Here is a 23,790-nt window from a genome sequence, read left to right on the forward strand (position 1 = left end):
ACACATAAACCTCAAATACAAGCACAAACATGCACCGATCCAATAGACATACACTACTGCTACTACACACCGCAACAACCACCACCACACTTATAACCACCACACCCACAACCACCATAGCCACTACCACAACCACAACCACTCTACCTACAAATGCAAACACCTACCACCACAGATACATGCACCACTACTAACACAACCACCACCAAAACCACTAGCACACCCACAAGCATCACATCCACAACATCCACTTCTACATCACACTAATCCAAACACACAATCACACACACAACACACATCTACACACAAAACATCACCCCAATATGCACAATCTCACAATCACCTGAATACACTACACCTACAAAATCACACACATAACCAGACACACATGCATCTAAGACACATACAGAAACAAGCACCAAAACTAAACCAACCCCCTCAGTAGCACACTTATCCAAACATACACACTCACAAAAAAGCACGTACACACACCAACACCCACCACATGGGAACACACACACTCACCCACAGACACACACACCAAAACATGCACCACGTACACCAGATACATATGCATGTGCAAAACAAACAGATGCACACACTCACCCACCCCCGCTTCCTCTACCTCCTAAACCCCATACTCTCCCACCCCTTTTACTCCTCCTCCTCCAACCACCATTACTTATTACCTGTCCCTGACCACAAAGAAATCCAAACCCACCCCTCACAAGAAAGATTATTGAGGTGCCTGCTCTGCCCACTAGATCCCCCTTACTGAGGATGTTGTCCCTTGGCAGTGAAATTAGGAGGCAAGTTATTGGGCCGAAAACCCAAATGTTGATTCACAGCATCGTGTATAACTGGACATTTATGTTTTCTTTGATTTCATAATTTTTGAGACACATATCTCATTTGAGAATAAAACCTTTAAGTTTCACAAAGTTTGTCCTGGCATTATTTATTGAATACAAGTCATTGAGTAATGTCAATGTTATTGATGGAAATGTGAGTAACATGAACTTAATTTTATTTATGACAGTGAAGAAAACAGTTTATATTTTTGACATATTTTTATAGTGCATACATTAGTGATTAAAATTTTTAATGGACATGTTAATTTTGGTGCAAGCATTCGTCATGATGATGGACATTTATACCAATATTAAACATGTTCATATTTTCGTAACTTGTGAATGCAGGTGTGTTTATTTAAAAATGATAAGTGTTAAAGATAAACACATATGCATTACACAGGAAAAAAGCTTTGGAGATTAATGAAATCTAATGATTCACAGAAAAGGCACAAGACAAGGGGAAATGTGACATTAATACATCTATGTCATGTTTTAGGTATAGAGGTGACACTGGGTGTACATTTCTTGTAAACCAACTTGTTGCATTGTGTATTGCAATTACCACATTATATTTGAGTTATGTAGTTACAATAATGCGTACTGTTTATCTATCTGATATGGTAGTTTAGGGAAAATGATTAAACACATTTGTATGGACACATTTTAAATTAGGGATTGGTGTGACTTTTTGTGTATATATCCATTAGCTAATGTACATAGACAGATCCACTGGTAATACAGTCATTTACCTTCAGCTTCAGATACAACGGGTTGATTTTCATAGTGGTACAGTAGCAGCAGCAAATGTAGGATTTGTACAATCTGGTTCATGGTGGTAAGGAAAGAGAAAAGTAGAAAAAAGGTAGGTTCAAGCTTATATGCCTTTGATTCCACATACTCAGGTGTGCTGGTTTAGCTGCCACAGTTATGTTGGTTGGAATAAACATCATGATTGGCCTGGCGGTGATCCTGCCACCAGTCGCTTTTGCCTCCAGTCGCTTTTGCATATGGCGCCGTTAACACAGGTGTAAAAGTCTGGTTGTGACAGTGGTTTGCCGACTGAGTTTTTTTTACGGCCCGCCAGATTCTAAATAGTGTGGGTGAACCGCCTGTCTGACGGGCGGATTGTCAAACAGAAAACTGGTAGTGGGACTGTTCCACCAAGATCTAAATCAGGCCCTAAGTCTGCTCTCAGTCGGCGGAAGATTTAAAAATGCTCCCGCTGGCTGTAAGCTGGAAGCAGACTTGTGTTCTGTTTCCCTACCCTCACTGATGAACAATATTGCTCCCACCTGGAAGGAACCGCTTAAATGGCTGCACCATGCAGGGAGACAGCTAAGACCATGGTCATACATGGTGTTTGGTGTGTGATCTGGGTGGGCACTGGGGCACCCACCTATTATTAATGGAGGCCCCGGGGCATGGGGTTCCAGTTGCCATAACAGGCTCAGGAAGAGTGGCCATGCATCCACCTCCCCTTTTCATTAAGGCATATCCCCAAGGGGAGGGTCCCCGGAGCCTATGAAGGCTCAGGGAGGGGGATCACCCATTTTAATAAAATATGGTCTTGGGGAATAGAGTCCATGGGGCCTGAGAAGGCTTGAGGAGGGGGGTTGTGCGGTCCCCTCCCCTTTTTTGTTATATTTGTCCCCGGGGTGCCCAGGGTCTATTACGGCCCGGGTAGAGGGGCTGCATGCTCTCCCCCTTACATTTTGGCCCCAGTGGATGGGGTCCCCATGGACCCACCTACCTTATTTTGTTATAGTTGGCCCCAGGGGATGGGGTCCCGGGCCTATAAGAGCTCGATGAGGGAGGCCAAGCAACCCTCTCCCCTTTTTTATTGTATCTGGCCCTGGGGGATGGGGTCCCTGGGGCCTATTAGAGCTCGGGAGGGGGGTTTCACACCCACCTTGCCTTATATTTTGGCCCCAGTGAATTAGGTCCGTAGGGCCCAAGAAGGCCATGCCCAGTGTGGGGTTGGCTGTTTGTGGGGCATTGCAACAGGGCCAAAGTCCGTGCATGGCAGGTGGTTGGCTTTACATATGATAATAAAAATTCACTGAAAAAAACAAACCAAATGTTAAAATAACATTAGGTGTGATAAAAAGATCTGTTTTTGTTTTGATGTCAAAGACCATGTCATGAGTAATGTGATATGAGGTCATAAGCAGTGCATTGGGGGGGGGAGGGGGGGCACGGTATAGTTAGTATAGGAGGTACATTTCTGTGTTTATTTTAGTTCAAAATGTTAATGTTGTTATTGACATATTCACCAAACTCAAACGTCACTTTAACCTTTGTTTTTTTCATTGAACATCTAAGGTTTTTTTCTTTTGCCATTTCAGTCCTGGGAGATAGGGGTCCTTAGGGCCTCAGTAAGCTCCAGGAGGACACTGCATGTGCTTCCCATTATTTAATTACTCGTCCCCAGGAAATGGGGTCCATGGGGTCTAATTAGGCTCAGGGTGGGAAGCCGGGAACCCGGGAACCCCCTCCCTTCTTCCATTGGCCCCGGAGGATAGGCTTGGGGAGGGAGCCCACGCAACCCCGCCTCGCCTGGCCCATCCCTAGGGCCATTTAAGAAAAGCTTGGGAGCTGGCACATCTTGTTTTTTTAACATTTTGCTTCAAATTTGTGGATCCACAAGCAAGTCCAGGGGGTCAGGGTATCCATACCATGCCCCCTATGTCTTTTTGTGCATTTTTTATTAGGAATCAGGAATGAGATCTATCGGCTCTGCAGATTCTCTGCAGGGTGATCTGTAAATTTTTATTAATCTTAATGTTTTCAAAACTACTGAACAGATTTACACTGAAACACAAAAGACACTTTTTTGGGGCCAACTTGTACTTTTCTGCCAAATTTGGTGTAAATCCACTCAGTGGTTTGGGCTGTAGCAGTTGTCTAAAATTCCCTTGAGGAAAATACGTTATGGGCACCCTCCTTTTTCTTGGCCCCTGCTTCATAAATCACTCCGAAACTTTCCATACAAAAACCTTCCATGTGCAAACCAGTTCAAACGTAGCGCTTTTTGGAAAGCTTCATGGAGATTCGTCAAACGATGCCTGTTAGAAATGGGGTCTCTAGTTCGCAGTCGGTTTGCACCCTGTCCAAGAGGGGACTCTCACTCTTGTCAGGATATAGGAGATACACAGCTCAGATAACCCCTGCTCGCCCCCTTGTAGCTTGGCATGAGCAGTCAGGCTTATCTCAGAAGCAATGTGTAAAGCGTTTTCCCATAGCACACAGTAATGCAGGGAAAACACTACAAAAGGACACCACACCAGTTTTAGAAACGATTTATCTGTTTAAAACAAGACCAAAACTAGAAAAATCCCACATGCATTTATAAATATATGAATTATGCAAGAATTAACTTACAAATAAAGTTCCTTGAAGTCGATAGCTCCAACTCGGGCTATCATGGCGTCGTGAACAACACATCCAACAGTTCAGGCCGGCTGTGGTGTCGCGGGCCAGCTACGGTGTCAGAAAGACCCGCAAACAGTACCTTGGAAATGTAGGGCGTTTTGATCCTCGCAATGAAATCTGGAGGGTGGAGCCGCTGGCGTCGCAGATGTCGGTTCCAGAGGTCAGTGCTGGGGTCATCCGGCCACTGAAGTCACACACGTTGCAGATCGAACTCCGGCTGATGACAAAGTCAGGAGCGCTGGCATGGATGGCATCGGGGTTGTGCGAAGTGGGACAATGCGATGTGCAGTGCCCACAGGTCACGGTGCAGGAAGCGGCTCTGTGATGGCATCCTGCAGAGTCGCTGAGACCAGGGCTGCTGTGTGAAGTGGGGCAGAGAGACGTGCAGTGTCTCCAGGTCACAGTGCAGGCAGTGGCATCATCATTGCTGAAGTGCTATTGTCGGTAGGCCCAAGGCCGTGGCGCGGGGCAGGCTCTGTGCTGTGCCAACGGGTCACGGTGCAGACAGGGGCGTCTGTTGACAACACAGAAGTTGATGGTGCTGGTGTCAGTGGACCAGGGCTGTGGTGCGGGATGTGCATCGTGAACCTCTCGACCGGTGTCTTCAGGCCACGGTGCAGGCAGCGTCGTCGGTGTCAGCGTGGAGCATCGTCGTCGGGGATGCCAAGGCTGCGGTATGAGCAAGGCGATGCAGAGTGCGGGCCTACAGGTCATGGTTCAAGGAGCGGCTCGGTGACGGCATCAGGTGGTGGTGTTGATGAGACCATGGGGCATGGCTCCATGTGGCGTCATCATGTCATGGTGCAGTCAGCGGAATAGTTGACACCCTTGTGGTGGTTTTTCTTCTGTTTCAGCACAAAACACAGTTCCCAGTGCTGTAGCCAGAAGAAGCTAAAGTCTTTGATATCTCAGAGACTCCCAACAGGAGGCAAGCTCTACTCTAAGCCATCGGAGAAATTTTAAATGCAGGAAACACAACAAAGTCCAGTCTTTACCCTCTTTAAGGCAGATGCAGCAACTGCAGGCCATCCCAGCAAAGCACACACAGCAAAAGGGCAGTACTCCTCCTCCAGCTCTTCAGCTCTTCTCCTTGGCAGAGGTTCCTCTTGATCCAGAGATGTTCTACTGTCTGGGGTTTTGGGTCCAATACTTTTACCCTTTTCTGCCTTTGAAGTTGCTTAACTTCAAAGAAAAGGCTCTGTTTTTTACAGGATTGTGCCTTGCCCAGGCCTGGCTCCAGACACACACCAGGGGGTTGGAGGCTGCTTTGTGTAAGGGCAGGCATAGCCCTTTCAGGTGTAAGAGACCACTCCTCCCTCCAGCCTAGCCCAGATGGCTCATCAGGAAATGCAGACTAGGTATCCACAAACAGGCAGAGTCACAGAATGGTTTAAGCAAGCAAATGCCCACTTTCTAAAAGTGGAATTTTCAAAATAACAATCTAAAAACCAACTTCACTAAATGATGTATTTTAAAATTGTGAATTCCACATTTCTATCTGCTCTTACAGGGAAACTGCACTTTAGGGATATTTAAAGGCAGCCCCCATGTTAACTTATGCGAGAGATAGGCCATGCAACAGTGAAAAACGAATTTGGCAGTATTTCACTGTCAGGACATGTAAAACACATCAATACATGTCCTACCTTTAACATACACTGCACTCTGAACTCGGGGCTACCTACAGCCTACCTTATGGGTGCCTTACATGTATAAAAAGGGAAGGTTTGGGCCTGGCAAGTGGGTACACTTGCCATGTCAAATAAGCAGTTTAACACTGCACACACAGACACTGCAGTGGCAGGTCTGAGACATGTTCACAGGGCTACTCATGTGGGTGGCACAATCAGTGCTGCAGGCCCACTAGTAACATTTGATTTACAGGCCCCAGGCACCTCTAGTGCACTTTACTAGGGACTTACCAGTAAATCAAATATGCCAATCATGGAAAAGCCAATTAGTAATTTCACATAGGGAGCACTTGCACTTTAGCACTGATAAAGTGCGCAGAGATAATAAACCAGCAAAAACAGAGTCAACAGATTCCAGCATACCATAAAAACAGGAGGTCTGAAGGCAAAACGGCAGGGGAAACATGCCAAACGATGCCAGGTCTAACAGTTCCAAATTAATTAGCAATACAAAAGGCACAATGATAACTAATTATATTGTGTTCCAGCAATATTCTGTGTTGATATTCAGGATGAACACCATGTTAAGGTTTAATATGGACCAAAAAGATTGCATAAACACAGAGTCAGGCATAATAAATATTTTAATAGTAGTACAAAGGAAACATATTATGATGTGGGAACTAATTTACTTTTTTAGAACATTAATAACAACACCGATTGTGGTGCAGGAATGATTTACTTTTCAGGGTTTGCACGGAGATTCTAATTTGAAAACCCCACTCATAATTAGGGCTCTAGTGCCTGATTTAATGTTTGGAAGATAGGTTGCTCCATCAAACATGACAGATATCTTGTCCACCTTATTTCATGTGCCATAGGATATAATACACATGTTATAATGAGGGCAGGATAGTGTTGCATTTGTGACAGAGTAGCCTGTCTGCCAAACTCTAAATCAGGCCATCAGTGTTTAACAAGTGTGACCAATGGAGCAGAGCACAAAGATCCTGTTGTTTCCCACTAATTTGTTTCTTTTTTCAAGCATGTAATTCTTAATTTTACAGTACTAGTCCAATAAACATATCAGCAAGCTATTGCTAACTCTAATAACAGGGAAGGAAAGAGGACACAAGAGAAGGGGGAAGAAAGAAATAAGACATAACACACATGAACATACACATGCCCATTGATGTTCTCGAACAACTGTATCTATATGACTGCTAGGTATTTAAAGTGGGGATATTGGGCCAGCTATAATCATATTGATCCGACTGATATATGCCTTTCCATAGATCTCTGCAAAAATGACTTTAATTCACTCAGGCTCAGCAGCCAATCTTGGAGTCTCTACAGTATAATTCTTCTAATGCTTTGTATGTTTCAGTATCTTTAGGTTTAGCTTATGTTAGTTCTCATGGTGACTTGTGCCTCTCATGTTATAATCAACTGTAAATTAATTTCGGATTAGAAATTGTGGGTTGTATGCATCTACATTATGTACATCAGAAATAAAGGCTTGGTGGGGCAGTGTTAGAAATTGGGGGCCTTATATACAAACATTTGGTGTAGGGCAACTCTGCAAGCCTTTTAGCTGTGCTGCCCTACGCCAAATTGAAAGGACAGGAATGCACCATATCTACAAGATACAGTGCATTCCTCTCCTTTCAGCCAGCGTTGGTTCCTCATCTATCTGTGCTGCAGAAGGCAGCACACGTGAAAAGATGAAAAAAACAAGGACAAATGTGAACATTTTTCCTCACTTTGCCTGCTCTGGGGAGGCATACTTTTTTGGCGCTTCCCCAGATTTACACTGGGGCTGTGTCAGAAACCAGGCAAGTTGAGTGGGAATACCCACAGCAACGCCCATGGCACGCTTCCCTGGTGCAGTGTGAGGCAATGCAGCAACTTGTGCTGTTTTGCCTTACTCCACATCTACGAGGCCATGTAAAGCCATGCAGGGTGGCTTTGTGTGGCCATGTATATATGGGTCTGAACTGTACGCACAGAAGCGTCATAAAAGTGATGCTCTGGTGGTGTCAGACCCTGTAAATAACCCCTGAGTCTCTAGTTGGCAGAAGTATTCACCCTGTCCAAGAAGGGACCACAATCCTAGTCATGGTGAGTCAGATACCTGTGCTCACCCTCTGGTAGCTTGGCATAGAGCAGCCAGGCATATCATAGGAGGAAATGTGTAAACTATTTGTACAACACTTTAAATACTGTAAATCAATGAAAACACCACAAGGTTTAGAAACATCGATCATATTTATCTGAGTAATACAAGACCAAAAAACAAAAATCCAATAAGTAGAAGCTGAGATAATAATTTTTAAAGATTATGGGGCAGAGAAATAATGCATTTTTGCGATCGCAAACGGCCTAATAGGGTTGTTTGCAATCCCAAAAATGCATTTTAGTATATATGAATTCCAATTTGCGATTCACTAGCTTGTTACCAAATTGCACATTGGAATTGAGACTACATACCGATTAGGTATTAGGAAGGGGTGTATCAAGCGCGTCCCTTCCTAGTACCGAATTACAGCGGTATGTAGGGAGGTTTTGTGAATGAAATGCGGTTGCAAAACATTCGCATTTTACCACTTTCTTCAAGTAGGTGGTAACCCATTCACAAACGGGAAGGGGTCCCTAAGAGACCCCTTCCCCCTTGTGAATGCATGCAAAAACATTTTTTAAGAGCAGACAGTGGTTCCATGGATCACTGCCTACTTGTAAAAAATGAAAAGAAAACTTTTCATTTTTCTTTTTTAAATGCATCCTGTTTTCCTTTAAGGAAAACGGGCTGCATTTAAAAAAAAAAAAGATTGCTTTATTTAAAAGCAATCACAGACATGATGATCTGCTGAGTCCAGGAGGCCACCATCCCTGTGATTATAGCCATTCACAATGGGTCACAAATTGTGACGTACCTCATGAATATTAATGAGGTAGGTCGATTTGCGAGCCATTGGAAATCGCTAAATGAAACTCTTGGAGTTTCATACATTCAAATAGCGATTACGTAATTGTGATTCGCAGATAATCGCAATTAGGAAATCGCTATTTGGATTAATTATACATCTGGCCCTAAATGTGAAAATATTGCTTAGAAGTCACTAGCTGTCAAAAGGTTTCTTGAGGTCATGAGGGACTGGTGCAAACCCAAAGTTCAGGCCGACCGCTATGGAGGGTAGGCCAGCTACAGAACACACACAGAGTCTGCTGAAACAGTACTTTGTATGGAGCAAAGCACTTATGCTGAGTGCACGATGCATCTGTATTTTCCACGCATTCGGGTCACTGCGCCGTCATCAGGTTCATAGCGATGAATGCAGTGTGTCATCGACGAGCCGTGCAGAGTGGTATCGTCGAGCCGTGCAGGCTGTGGATCCGATGTTGTCAAGTAGCCTCTGAGTGGGCGTCGAAGGGCAATGCAGCAAAATTTTACACACACTCAAACTGATGCCTCAATTTTTGCAGGAATGGGCTGCAGAACCCACTTCTGAGGCCTAGGACTGGAGAGGGGCACATCAGGCAAAGATAGGACTCACAGAAGGCAAATTCCAACAGCACCAGGAGAGTTGCAAGCAGTCTTTGATGTCCCTTAGACTGCAGAAGAACAAGGGGCAATCCAGCAAGCCCTCAGAGACAATCTGGTTCAGCAGGATCGGTACAGTCCCTGTCCTCAATAGGGCAGAGATCAGCAGGCAGTACAGCAGCTCAGCAGTGCTGAGAAGCAGTTCATTGAAACAGCCATTCCAGGTAATCCATATAGTTCAGCAGTCTTTACCCCAGCAAAATTCTTCGCAAGTCCAGCAGTGATCTGATTTCATGGGGTCAGAGCCCCAGTACTTATTCCCAAAAGTGCCTTTCATGTGAGGCGACTTCAGAGTAGCTCCTTGAAGTGCACAAGTCCCCCTTTCATCCCAGCCCCAGCTACAGACTATCAGTTGGGGGGAATTAGCCCTTTGTGGGGCTCAGACCACTACCCGTTGAAGTGTAAGTGTGAGCCCTTCCCATTCTCCCTGCCCAGTAAGACCCATCACTGTGCAGAGTAATGCATATGCAGTTTAGTGTCCTGTGTTGTGGGTTTCTGGAGGCAATGCACAAACGTAGCTGCCACCCAGCCCAGACAACATGTGTAATGGAAACAGGCTGTAGGCATACAGAGCAGTGAGAGCAGAGAAATGCCCACTTTCTAAAAGTGGCATTTCTAAAATTGTAATAATAAATCTGACTTCACCAATGAAGAGTATTTATCATTACCATTCCAATGATATGAAACATGATGCAGCTACGCCTTTCATGATCAGGAACTACAGCTTAAAAGTATAATAGGGAATTCCAAATGCTCGCCTATGAGGATGAGGCCTCACAAAAGTGAAAAACGACTTTGGGAGTTTTGTACTACCAAGACATCCAAAACCTAAATGTACATGTCCTGCCTTCATGTCCTGCCTTTTACTTACATAGCACCCTGCCCTATTGGCTATCTAGGGCCTACCTTACGGGTTACATAATTGTAATAAAAAGGGGAGTTAAAGGTTTGGGAAGTAGTTTGAAATGCCAAGGTAAAGTTGCAGTAAACTGCACACACAGGCACTGCAGTGGCAGGCCTGACGCAGATTTGAAAGGCTACTTCTGTGGGTGGCACAATCAGTGCTGCAGGCCCACTGGTAGCATTTGATTTACAGGTCCTGGGTATATTGCATACAACTTTACAAGGGACTTACAAGTAATTTAAATATGCCAGTTGTGGATACACCAATGTTATAATGTTTAGGAGAGAAGCACTTGCACTTTAGCACTGGTTAGTAGTGGTAAAGTGCTCAGAGTCCTAAGGTCAACAAAAAGATACAGCAGAAAAACAGGAGGCAAAATGTCTGGGGTAAGTCCACCCTAAGGATGCCAGGTCTAATAGGCAGGAAACATATTTCTAGAAATTGTCAGGTGGGAAAAGCAATAGAATACTGTACTTTTCTGAGCTCACTATGATAAGGGGTCAATTGACTGGTAGTATGGCCCTATCTGAGAAGGAGCGGTACATGATGCCCATATTAATTTAAGTGGTGTATATCAGTAAAACATCCTCTCCACTAGTGTACATATCTGATAGGGTAAAACCTGTAAGAAATTGCACCTTCAAATCATTGTCTCCACCGCATCTTTACTCAGCTGAATACAAGATTGAGTTATCTACTTCCCTTTTTATTTAGGAATCAGGATTTAAGGCTCTTCTTTCACCTTAAACTTGATTTTACTGAAGTGTCTACACCTGCACAAGAGGTTCGGGCTACCATGACCACCAGTAGTTTTTATGTAATAAAATATTTCTTGTCCATTATCTACCACCTGTTGCTTTGTGCGCACTGCAAGCTCATGCATCGCTGATGCTGTCAGCTCCTAAATCTCAAAGAGGAGTGGGAGGTGGGTGGCCGTTTTGTCAGTGGGTTAAGTTTATGGAGTGTATTGCAAGTCCCCTCATCCCATACACCATGGCTTGCTTTAGGGGTAGCATCTCCACAGATCTACAAAATGCACACAGTGAGCACCAGATGAATTAATTCACGAAGCTTTGAGGTGACGCCATGGGGTTATAGCAATGGGGTACCCGTCAGCCAGTTGCGGACATGTTGAAAGTCCTTCCCCGTCCTGCAGAGGGAGCACTTGCTTTCAGATGAGGCCTCTCCTCCAAGCACTCTGGAAGACCCAAGACAAACAAAATAAAGCCCAATAAAGTAAACTCAAAATGCACTGCAGATATGGCTTACAATGTTCCACTTCCAAAGCAATTTTGTTATATATTTTTAATATTGAGGTATTTGCGTAACGTAGTGAGGTGGGTGATAGCGAATGGAAGGGGAGGTGGTCTACATGTCATACCATAGGTTCAGGGCAGCACAAATGCAAGTGGGTCTCCTGTTTGGTGGCTGATGGTGGCTGATGGCCATCCTCCATCAAGTCATGTTTTAACTTCTGTGAGAAGAAGAACTCTGGAGCTAAAGCAGAAGAATGGTTTAATGGTCCCATGCAAGATGGACCAGGAAATAAACAGATGAATATGAAACATGCTAGGGTTCCATCACACGGGCGGCCATTTTGATAACGATACAGCTCAAGCGGTCCATACATCGATCTGGGAATGTTCAGAGTTGATGAAACCCCAAGGAGACCGCTGGAACATTGTAACCCTGAGAAGAGGCTCAAAGCAAGATTCCAAGAGTGAGAACCTGCACAACTAATAAGGTTAAAAGTATACATAGATGCACAGGTTTTACAAGGCCCCATGAGTGAGAAACATCTCTAAAGTGACAGCAGCCGTTGTGCAAAACTTGTTGTTTACTTAACGCACCCCAGCTGGGTACTCTCTTAGCAGTCAATGGGAGTCACCAAGGACAAAAGGCTCACATTTTCCAAGGACAGGTCCCAGTTTGGCTGCCTGCCTTCAGAAAATGCAAAAAGTGCCATCAGGCGCGGCGGCCATCAACTTATGTGTTTGCCAAAATTGCTCTGGCAACAAAGCCGCGAGCTGCATTGCCGAAAAAAGGCCACCAAACGAGTGCAAAAATTAAAAGCCATTCGCTCACACCGATTTGCGCCATCAAAAATGAAATCTTGCACGAGGACGTAATATCAGTGATAAACCTGCATTGTGGTTACGGAAGGCACGTGTAGGTAGGCCGCTCGCCGCCGCATTTGTTTGATTCAAGTGAATATGTATTTACTCGGAGAAGATGAAAATGTGCTGAGGAAATGATGCAAACCCCACAAATCACAGTGGTAGGACAGGAACTGGCCCCGCTGTCTTGTTTTAACAGTTTCCAAGAAGCTCGGAATACTAATAAAATAAAATGAATCTCCTACTCCCGGCTCTGCTCTCCTCTGGTCGTCTGGCAACGAGATTTATTCACCCTAAAGTTTTATTTTATTAGGCGCGATTTTGGGAATCTGTTCATCTGAGGTGACGCCTCTGCTTTTAATGGAAGACACGAAGCTTGAGCCAGTCCTACGGGGCAAGGGACCAGCATGTCTGAGTTGAATGTAGCGCTGGAATGCCGAAGCGCATATATATGGCGCTTTCGGTGCCCTTTTCTTATAGAATTGTACATATCCACGCAACATGAAGAGGGCGATCCCCCAAGACGGGGTGTATGCGGGCAAACTACAAGGCGCTTTAGCGGGTACCTCCACCCGTTACTTTTTTGGGCGTACCGTAGATATTCACCAGTGATGTATATACACACTATTCATTGCCTAGTGTGATGTGATGCTCCACTTTTGAAGAACGTCTCTTAATCTCATGCCCTTCAACCAACAACTCTCGACTGGACATGCTGCCTTCAATACTTAATATCGGGGTGCCTTGAGGCCACGTCAATGTAGGAAGCACTATATTAATCAATGCCACAATACGTATAAAATGTGCACGGTATGCTTGCATCGTGAACTATTTTGCCCAGCCCTATGACGTGTACGATGTGTGTTGCATGTGGTTTGCATGTGTAAGGTTAGGAACTTTGTGGCATTCTGTTTTTAACGCGAATTCTACGGTGACTGCAAATACTTGATGATGTAAAGCGCTGCTTCCTACACATATCTTGAGAGAACGGTATGATTTGGTCAGTGCTTGGTTTGTAAAACAACACGTGCTGGTGCCCAGAGCTCTGCTCAGAAGCCCGTGGCCGGCGCTTTTAAATGTCAGAGGGCCGAATACCGACCTGCCTAGTCTTGAATTCACTTCATGTCTCTTTAATTAACTACCAGACACTCTCTGCACCTTTATCTCCCTCTTGCAGGGTCCTGATTTTACGTTTTGTGACCTTTTTATGTCATCCTTCTCCTCCTCACTGCTTTATGTTTATTTCCCTCTCTTGCTCTTTGTAAATGGTCAGGAAAAATGAGTGCCAATACCAAAAAATTAGTGCCGGTGGGCCTCACCGGCAACCACCGGCTCAAATTAAGCACCGGCTTTGGTGCACGTTCCCACACTTCCTGCACCGTTTAACCCTACTGAGCATAAAATATGAGAAAAGCAATACAAAATGTGACTCTTCGCAAGGTCTGACTTTGTGGGTGTTTTCGTCATTTGCATCACAATTTGCTTCCCACTCCCTGCCACTCTTCTCTGCACTCTCATTTAGTGAAATCCTGTGCTGTGGGGTTGTTAGGTGCACAGGCATGTGTGAGTCTACTGTACACACCAGTGAAGTCGCTAGGCTCACATAAGGCCCGCTTGTGTGTCGCCATTGCATGTTGCATGTCAGGGTCAGGTGTAATGGAGTTTGTGTGCTTTCCAGCTGTAAACTTGATAGCTGGTGAGAGTCAATATGAAGAGATGCGACTCTGCACCAAATAGTGTCCCACACTCATGGGCTAATTTACAAGTCCGGTGGCACAGGCCTGCATAGCAAGTGACTTTGCTGCGCTGCCCTCCTCCACAGGAAAACGGCAGAAATGCGCTGTATCTACAAGTTACAGCGCATTTCTGTCCCCTCCTTCTGCATTGCACACAATATGTTGTCTAGCGTCGATGCAGGCACCCTTGCACCATGGTGCAAGGATGCCTGAGTCACAGACAGGATTGTCTCTGTGCAGGAAGGGACACCTTCCTGCAGAGAAACAATCCTGAGAGACTTTTTCCTCTTTCTATGTGTGTTGCAGAAAACCCACCGCAATGCCCATGGAACGCCTCCCTGACGCAGTGTAAGGCAATGCAGCGACTTGCACTGTGTTGCCTTACATCATATCTACCATTCCATGAAAAGCAATGCACAGTGGCTTTGTGTGGCTTTATGGATATGGGCCTGCACTATGTGCCGCCAGTGCGTCACAAAAAGAGACGCCCCAGCGGTGCACAAGGTTCGTAAACAAGCCCTTCAGTCTTTCACTTGTAACATAACATGCATTTGTAAAATTTGTAAAGAGTATGTTTATCCTTTGGTCTCTTGATGCTGAAATAACAGATGTTTATTGTCACCCAACTCAATGGCATTCATTTTATTGACTCGGAAGGATGAAAGGCTGATGGGCCCACCAGTCAAATCTGCAACCGTGAGATCAAACAGATTTCTCCAGTGGATGCATTAGTCCAGCTGATTCACCAACTACAGCTTATATGTTGGAGAATTTAATGGCAAATAAACCAGTGAAGGCTTCAGAAATTAGACCATGGAAAGCGCACAGGCTACCATCCTGTGACTAATGTAATTTGCATTATGCAATACCTTGATCGTCCATGACACAGTGGTCTAACACCTGTGCTGGCGTGGCTTTATTGTGTATTACACACAAGGCACTGCATGACACACAGACTGGGATGTAGGAGCACAGACTAGCAACTGTGATTCAAAGCACCTGCCTGTGTTGGATTCTAATGAGCCCAGATCTTGTACAAGGTTTGCTAAAGCTCCATGGACATTGACAGTTTGCCATTAGGGCGCTCCCTTTCCCATAGCAAAAAAAAATATGTGGCAAATGCCTACGGTGGCCTTGCAAAAGCACCGACTGTAAATAAGGCACATAGACAGAAATGATAGGAAAGTGTAACCCTGTTCCAATTGTCATATAATCTGGTATTTTATTTTATCATAATGTCCAAATTTAGAGAAGGTAATTCCAACTATGAACCTGCCAGAAAGATAACTGATAAGACAACATGAGCTTGAATTTACCAGGGATAGACCCATGCCAACATGTCATAATATCCACACGAGACATTTACATACACCTAACTTAAATGGGAAACATTTACTGCTGCAAACCTGGTATGGCTCTGATCCTAGTGGGTTCCTCTGTTCTGCAGCGTCACATTCAAGGAAGACCTTGTGGCTTTGGTCACAAATGGCTCAATTCATTTCTTAGTTCACAGCTTGTGAGGCGTGAAGTAAGGTTTCTTAGAACATTTTGTGAGATTCAGGGTTGGATGTTGAGCTCATGATATTTACAGTTTCCTGGGTGTTTGATTGAGTAGTTAATGCAGTATAGGGTATTTTCTGTGCATTCTGGTACAAGTAGTCCTGCTTGTGTAATATCAGAAGCAGGTTACAACTTCACAACTACAAATCTGGACTGCATGATCTACTCATATGCCCGAGTTTTTAAAGAAGTTACTGTAATCATTTTGATATAATGACATCTTTACGATAAATGTGATACATGTGATAACAGTCTTTTTACTGATTAACTGTAACTTTCAATGTTTAAGTGACTAAACTATTGATATTATGTTTCACACTACAAGAGTATTGCCCATTATGGCAAGAATAAAAAGCTGGCACAGAATATCCACAGAAATGAAATAGATTTCAGAACAATGATGAAAGCCCGGTTCCATTCCATCTGGGTGGATGCAGTTCTCTGCTCAGCAGCCTCTCAGACACCACCCTGGTGGTCTTGTTAGGTTTCATACACACTACAACATGTCTCATCAGGAGCCTGAAGAGGTTTGACTACAACATCCCAATGCTGACAACAGCCACTGATGCCCCAGGCCTGTATTATCTTCAAGACCAGCTGCAGCAATTAAACTGCCATCGTAAATGGTACCCAGATATGACTGGCCAAGAAACTGTCTATCTCTGGTGAGGTCTAAGGTGGTCACCCTAGTGGAGACCAAAAGATGCAAGAAGAAAAACAAAAACAGAAACAGGCCGTCTGAAGCAACACCCAACATCTGAAAATCATATCAGAACACCTCTGGTTCTCCTTACAATTCTGGAAGAAACATTTCTGCAAGGATCTTTACCAATAACTAGTTAAAGCATACCTTTGGAAAGTGTTCCTCAATTATTGTAGTTGTTCTTTGGGCTCGTGGCTGTTGGTTAGCACTCCATTGCTTCCCAGCTAGGTTTGTCATATAGACTCTCGTTATAGAAACAAGACTGCTGGATTTTGGTGGCAGCACCACAAAGTGTGGGGGACTGTAGGAAAGTACCATCTTGCCTGGCATGTTACCCCCATATTTCACTGTACATATATTGCTTTAGTTGTATGTGTCACTGGGACCCTGCCAGCTAGGGCCCCAGTGCTCATAAGTGTGCCCTGTATGTGTTACCTGTGTTATGACTAACTGTCTCACTGAGGCTCTGCTAACCAGAACCTCAGTGGTTATGCTCTCTCATTTCTTTCAAATTGTCACTAACAGGCTAGTGACCAATTTTACTAATTTACATTGGCATACTGGAACACCTTTATAATTCCCTGGTATATGGTACTGAGGTACCCAGGGTATTGGGGTTCCAGGAGATCCCTATGGGCTGCAGCATTTCTTTTGCCACCCATAGGGAGCTCTGACAATTCTTACACAGTCCTGCCACTGCAGCCTGAGTGAAATAACGTCCACGTTATTTCACAGCCATTTTACACTGCACTTAAGTAACTTATAAGTCACCTATATGTCTAACCCTTACCTGGTAAAGGTTGGGTGCTAAGTTACTTAGTGTGTGGGCACCCTGGCACTAGCCAAGGTGCCCCCACATTGTTCAGGGCCAATTCCCCGGACTTTGTGAGTGCGGGGACGCCATTACACGTGTGCACTACATATAGGTCACTACCTATGTGTAGCTTCACAATGGTAACTCCGAATATGGCCATGTAACATGTCTAAGATCATGGAATTGCCCCCTCTATGCCATCCTGGCATTGTTGGTACAATCCCATGATCCCACGGGTCTGTAGCACAGACCCGGGTACTGCCAAACTGCCTTTTCAGGGGTTTCACTGCAGCTGCTGCTGCTGCCAACCCCTCAGACAGGTTTCTGCCCTCCTGGGGTCCAGCCAGGCTTGGCCCAGGAAGGCAGAACAAAGGACTTCCTCAGAGAGAGGGTGTTACACCCTCTCCCTTTGGAAAAAGGTGTTCAGGCAGGGGAGGAGTAGCCTCCCCCGGCCTCTGGAAATGCTTTCATGGGCACAGATGGTGCCCATTTCTGCAGAAGCCAGTCTACACCGGTTCAGGGACCCCTCAGCCCTGCTCTGGTGCAAAACTGGACAAAGGAAAGGGGAGTGACCACTCCCCTGACCTGCACCTCCCCTGGGAGGTGCCCAGAGCTCCTCCAGTGTGCTCCAGACCTCTGCCATCTTGGAAACAGAGGTGCTGCTGGCACACTGGACTGCTCTGAGTGGCCAGTGCCAGCAGGTGACGTCAGAGACTCCTTCTGATAGGCTCCTTCAGGTGTTGCTAGCCTATCCTCTCTCCTAAGTCTCTGCTTTGGGGAATTCCTTAGATAACGAATGCAAGAGCTCATCAGAGTTCCTCTGCATCTCTCTCTTCACCTTCTGCCAAGGAATCGACTGCTGACCGCGCTGGAAGCCTGCAAAACTGCAATAAAGTAGCGAAGACGACTACTGCAACTCTGTAACGCTGATCCTGCCGCCTTCTCGACTGCTTTCCTGGTGGTGCATGCTGTGGGGGTAGTCTGCCTCCTCTCTGCACTAGAAGCTCCGAAGAAATCTCCCGTGGGTCGACGGAATCGTCCCCCTGCAACCGCAGGCACCAAAGAACTGCATCACCGGTCCCTTGGGTCTCCTCTCAGCACGACGAGCAAGGTCCCTTGAATCCAGCAACTCTGTCCAAGTGACTCCCACAGTCCATTGACTCTTCAGTCCAAGTTTGGTGGAGGTAAGTCCTTGCCTCCCCACGCCAGACTGCATTGCTGAAAACCGCGTCTTTTGCAGCTACTCCGGCCTCTGTGCACTTCCGGCGGAAATCCTTTATGCACAGCCAAGCCTGGGTCCACGGCACTCTAACCTGCATTGCACGACCTCCTGAGTTGTCCTCCGGCGGCGTGGGACTCCTTTGTGCAACTTCGGGTGAGCACCGTTTCACTCCTCTTCGTAGTGTCTGTTCCGGCACTTCTGCGGGTGCTGCCTGCTTCTGAGAGGGCTCCTCGTCCTGCTGGGCGCCCCCTCTGTCCCCTGACGCAATTGGCGACATCCTGGTCCCACCTGGGCCACAGCAGCATCCAAAAACCCTAACCGCACGACTTGCAGCTAGCAAGGCTTGTTTGCAGTCTTTCTTCAGGAAAACACTTCTGCACGACTCTCCACGGCGTGGGGCATCCATCCTCCAAAGGGGAAGTTTCTAGCCCTTGTCGTTCCTGCAGAACCCTCAGCTTCTACTGTCCAATAGCAGCTTCTTTGCACCCACAGCTGGCATTTTCTGGGCATCTGCCCACTCTCGACTTGGTCGTGACTTTTGGACTTGGTCCCCTTGTTCCACAGGTACCCTCGTCTGGAAATCCATTCTTGTTGCATTGCTGGTTTTGGTCTTTTTGCTGCAGAATTCCCCTATCACGACTTCTGTGTTCTTTGGGGAACTTTAGTGCACTTTGCACTCACTTTTCAGGGTCTTGGGGTGGGCTATTTTTCTAACCCTCACTGTTTTCTTACAGTCCCAGCGACCCTCTACAAGGTCACATAGGTTTGGGGTCCATTCGTGATTCGCATTCCACTTTTGGAGTATATGGTTTGTGTTGCCCCTATCCCTATGTGTCCCCATTGCATCCTATTGTAACTATACATTGTTTGCACTGTTTTCTAATATTATACTGCATATTTTTGGTATTGTGTACATATATCTTGTGTATATTTGCTATCCTCATACTGAGGGTACTCACTGAGATACTTTTGGCATATTGTCATAAAAATAAAGTACCTTTATTTTTAGTATATCTGTGTATTGTGTTTTCTTATGATATTGTGCATATGACACTAGTGTTACTGTAGGAGCTTCACTCGTCTCCTAGTTCAGCCTAAGCTGCTCTGCTAAGCTACCATTATCTATCAGCCTAAGCTGCTAGACACCCTATACACTAATAAGGGATACCTGGGCCTGGTGCAAGGTGTAAGTACCCCTTGGTACTCACTACAAGCCAGTCCAGCCTCCTACATTGGTTGTGCAGCGGTGGGATAAGTACTTTGTAACTACTTACCACTTTTGTCATTGTACTTTTCATAAGAGAAAAATATACAAAACAAGTTCAGTGTATGTACACCTAACCAAAAAGTTTTGCATTTCTTTTCTCACTTCTTTTCTAAAGTGCTGAAAAGTACCTCTAAACTTTCTAAAAAGTTCTTAAAAAGTTTTAAAAGTTTTTTCTGTCTTTCCAAAAGTTCTGAAAAACTTTTTTCTCACTTTTTCTATCCCTTAAACACTTTCTAAAATGTCTGGCACAGGCCAAACTGTTGATCTGTCCAAACAAGCTTATGATCACCTTAGCAGGAAAGGAGCAAGGAGTCTCTGCATAGAAAGAGGTTTAAGTGTAAGGAAGAATCCCTCTAGAGAACTGTTGGTTAACATGCTTGTTGAACAAGATAAAGTTAGAGGTGGCACTTCTGGTGAAAAGTTAGCTGATGGTTCCCACTCTGATTCTGGGGCACCCCTAGCAAAAGATGTGGGAGGGAAGATTTCAAGCCTGCCCCCTAGCAAGCCACCTAGCATAGCTGGTACTGATGTAGAGTCACACCATACTGATAGTGTTGTCTCACATCACAGTAAGAGTATCCCTTCTCATCATAGTAGAAGTGCTGTTTCTGTTAGCCAAGCTGTTAAGGTGCCATCTGTTAGGGACAGGTCTCCTTCTGTTCATTCTCACCATACTTCTGTTTCAAGGAATGACCCACCCACCCACCCTGATGACAGAGTGTTAGAAAGGGAGCTCAATAGATTGAGAGTGGAACAAACCAGACTGAAGCTCAAGAAGCAACAGCTGGATTTGGATAGGCAGTCCTTAGAAGTGGAAAGAGAAAGACAGAAACTGGGTTTAGAAACCTATGGTGGCAGCAGCAGTATTCCCCATAGTCATCCTGCAAAAGAGCATGATTCCAGGAATCTGCACAAGATAGTTCCCCCTTATAAGGAGGGGGATGACATTAACAAGTGGTTTGCTGCACTTGAGAGGGCCTGTGTTGTACAGGATGTCCCTCAAAGGCAGTGGGCTGCTATCCTATGGCTATCATTTAGTGGAAAGGGTAGGGATAGGCTCCTTACTGTAAAAGAAAGTGATGCCAATAATTTTGCAGTTCTTAAGAATGCACTCCTAGATGGTTATGGCTTAACCACTGAACAGTACAGGATGAAGTTCAGAGAAACCAAAAAGGAGTCTTCACAAGACTGGGTAGACTTTGTTGACCATTCAGTGAAGGCCTTGGAGGGGTGGTTACATGGCAGTAAAGTTACTGATTATGAAAGCCTGTATAACTTAATCCTGAGAAAGCATATACTTAATAACTGTGTGTCCGATTTGTTGCACCAGTACCTGGTGGACTCTGATCTGACATGTCCCCAAGAATTGGGAAAGAAGGCAGACAAATGGGTCAGAACAAGGGTGAACAGAAAAGTTCATACAGGGGGTGACAAAGATGGCAAGAAGAAGGATGGTAAGTCTTCTGACAAGGGTGGGGACAAATCTAAAAATGAGTCTTCATCAGGCCCACACAAACACTCTGGTGGGGGTGGTGGGTCCAAATCCTCTTCAAATCAAAACAAAGAAAAGAAACCATGGTGCTATTTATGTAAAATAAAAGTCCATTGGACAACAGATCCCAGTTGTCCAAAGAAAAGCACCAAGCCTCCTACCACTACAACCCCTGCTGCTACACCTAGTGTCCCTACTAATAGCAGTGGTGGTGGGAGCAAACCTACTAATAGCCAATCCAAGGGAGTAGCTGGGCTCACTTTTGGTAACTTAGTTGGGGTTGGTCTTGTTAGGGAGACCACAGAGGCTGTGTTAGTCTCTGAGGGGGCTATTGATTTAGCCACCTTAGTTGCTTGTCCCCTTAACATGGATAAGTACAAGCAACTACCCCTAATAAATGGTGTTGAGGTTCAGGCCTACAGGGACACAGGTGCCAGTGTTACAATGGTAATAGAGAAACTGGTCCACCCTGAACAACACCTACTTGGTCACCAGTACCAAGTAACCGATGCTCACAACAACACACTTAGCCACCCCATGGCTGTTGTAAATCTCAACTGGGGGGGGGGTTACTGGTCCAAAGAAAGTTGTGGTTGCCTCAGATTTACCTGTAGACTGTCTACTTGGAAATTATTTAGAGACATCAGCTTGGTCAGATGTGGAGTTGGAGGCCCATGCAGCAATGCTGGGCATTCCAGGGCATATTTTTGCTTTGACAAGGGCTCAGGCCAAAAAGCAAAAAGGACAGGGTGACTTGGATCCTGGAAGAATGGACCAAGTGCTCCCTAAAGCTAGGGCTAGTAGAAGTAAAGCACTACCTACTATCCCTCCCTCTACAATGGATTCTACTTCTGAGGAAGAAGAATTTCCACCCTGTGCAGAACTTACACCAGAGGAGCTGGAAGCAGACACTGCTGAGCTTTTGGGTGAAGGGGGGCCTGCCAGGGAGGAGCTGAGTGTGGCACAGCAAACCTGTCTCACACTAGAGGGTCTAAGGCAGCAAGCTGTCAAACAAGCAAATGGGGATGTCAGTGACTCTCACAGAGTTTACTGGGAGGACAACCTTTTGTACACTGAAGCAAGGGATCCAAAACCTGGAGCTGCCAGGAGATTGGTGATTCCTCAGGAGTACAGAAAGTTCCTCCTAACTCTAGCCCACGACATTCCCTTAGCTGGACATTTGGGGCAAATGAAAATTTGGGACAGGCTTGTTCCCTTGTTTCATTGGCCTAGAATGTCAGAGGACACAAAGGAATTTTGTAAGTCCTGTGAAACCTGTCAAGCCAGTGGCAAGACAGGTGGCACCCCAAAGGCACCCCTTATCCCACTGCCTGTGGTTGGGGTTCCCTTTGAAAGGGTAGGGGTTGACATAGTTGGCCCCCTTGACCCTCCTACTGCTTCAGGCAATAGGTTTATCTTGGTGGTAGTGGACCATGCCACCAGATATCCTGAAGCAATTCCTCTAAGGACCACTACAGCTCCTGCAGTGGCAAAGGCCCCCCTGGGAATCTTTTCCAGGGTGGGCTTCCCAAAAGAGGTGGTATCAGACAGGGGAAGCAATTTCATGTCTGCTTACTTAAAGGCCATGTGGAAGGAGTGTGGTGTGACATAAAAGTTCACCACACCCTATCATCCACAAACTAATGGACTGGTGGAGAGATTTAACAAAACTCTCAAAGGCATGATTATGGGACTCCCTGAAAAACTCCGCAGGAGATGGGATATCCTGTTACCTTGCCTCCTTTTTGCTTACAGGGAGGTACCCCAGAAAGGAGTGGGCTTCAGCCCCTTTGAACTCCTATTTGGTCACCCTGTGAGAGGTCCTCTAACACTTGTTAAGGAGGGTTGGGAACAACCTTTAAAAGCTCCAAAGCAAGACATAGTGGACTATGTACTTGGCCTCAGATCTAGGATGGCTGAGTACATGAAAAAGGGCAGTAAAAACCTTCAGGCCAGCCAAGAGCTCCAGAAGCAATGGCATGACCAGAAGGCTGTTTTGGTTCAGTACCAACCAGGGCAGAAAGTGTGGGTCTTGGAGCCTGTGGCACCAAGAGCACTCCAAGACAAATGGAGTGGACCCCACATAATTGTTGAAAAGAAGAGTGAAGTCACCTACTTAGTTGACTTAGGCACTGCCAGGAGTCCCCTTAGGGTGCTCCATGTCAATCGCCTGAAACCCTACTATGACAGGGCTGATCTCACCCTGCTCATGGCAACAGATGAGGGACAGGAAGAAGAGAGTGACCCTCTCCCTGATCTCTTCTCTTCCACAGAACAAAATGCTCTAGTGGAAGGTGTAGTTTTGGCAGATTGTCTTACTGCTGAGCAGAAAGACCACTGCATAAATCTCCTGGGTCAGTTTTCTGAACTCTTCTCTACTGTGCCAGGCACCACTTCTTGGTGTGAGCACACTATAGATACTGGAGACAGCTTGCCTGCCAAAAGTAAGATCTATAG

This window comes from Pleurodeles waltl, chromosome 2_1 (assembly GCF_031143425.1).
Source record: "Pleurodeles waltl isolate 20211129_DDA chromosome 2_1, aPleWal1.hap1.20221129, whole genome shotgun sequence".
In the NCBI taxonomy this organism is placed as follows: Eukaryota; Metazoa; Chordata; class Amphibia; order Caudata; family Salamandridae; genus Pleurodeles; species Pleurodeles waltl.